The sequence below is a fragment of the Anopheles coluzzii genome, chromosome X, assembly GCF_943734685.1.
Source record: "Anopheles coluzzii chromosome X, AcolN3, whole genome shotgun sequence".
Classification (NCBI taxonomy): domain Eukaryota; kingdom Metazoa; phylum Arthropoda; class Insecta; order Diptera; family Culicidae; genus Anopheles; species Anopheles coluzzii.
Window position 1 is genome coordinate 16326514 of NC_064669.1, and position 1189 is coordinate 16327702.

A 1189-nucleotide genomic window follows, 5' to 3' on the forward strand; every position below is an offset into this window, starting at 1 on the left:
ATGCTTTGATCTTATTAATTGCACAGCCCAAAGCCTCCTTTTTTCACCGTGCCTATCATATTGATAGGCGACATAACAACATGCCCGTCATAGGTTCGATCCCCAAATAAACCGTGCCGCCATAGGTAGGATTGACTATCCTGCTATGGGGGGAAATCAATTAGTCACTGAAAGCCAAAGCCCACTAGTGGTAAAGGCAGGCCTTGACCGACAACGGTTGTTGAGCCAAAGAAGAAGAAGAAGAAAGAAACTGCATTACTTTATTTAATTTTCATCAAAATAATGCATCGATATTGGACAATGCATTCAAAAGATTTAAGCCTCGAGAGACGCTAGCTACCCGTTGCTCTGGACGCTAGCCTGGTTGCTTGGAATAGGCGACCTCCTATCCTAAGGGGACCTTGGGCTGGTGGTAATGATGATGCTAAGTCCCACCTCTTACCCCAATACAGGTTTGAGAAGGAAAGAAGTATCTTTAAGCTAATAATACTATAATAGAAATAAGGAAATAAATTATACAAGTAAGTGGTGGCATCGGAAAATAGAATGGCATTCCATAGCATCCTTTACGTCGTAGTTCGTCAAGAACTAATGGATCTGGTGCACTACTTATCAGAACACAACTGCGACATCCTTATGGCCAGTTCTAGTGATACCAACTGCATGGCTCCAGGAGCTCTGGTACCAACGGCCAGCTCCAGGGCACTACCTTCCTAAGCAGTTGAATCTAATGTATCTGGAATTGGCCACTTAGAATTATCAATGAGTGAATCGTGCTGTGACCCCCCGTTTAACACCGGATAGGTAAGCAAGTAGGTAAGTAATGTTTTATGATTTAAAAAGCTACGACTTTACGGGAATAAAATAGGGGGGAGTGATAATCGCTACAGCGGAACCGATCACTCCCTGGGGATCGGAACTCTATTGCTCACCAATCTGTCAAAAACATAATCCAAATGGCAACATTTTCCTAAACAAAATATGATCCAAACACCATTGTTAAATCCAAACACAAATTGTTAATAATTAATTTGGAGAGTGCGCGCGGCGGAAGGTTCGTCGCTGGTCGTAAAGTTGAAGTCGTTTGATATATGAAGTCGACTGTGAAACGAGGGGTGGTTCGGGTCGGTTGGCCCGAATTCGACCCGAAATGTGGAAAACAGGGTAAATAACCACACAAACACAGACA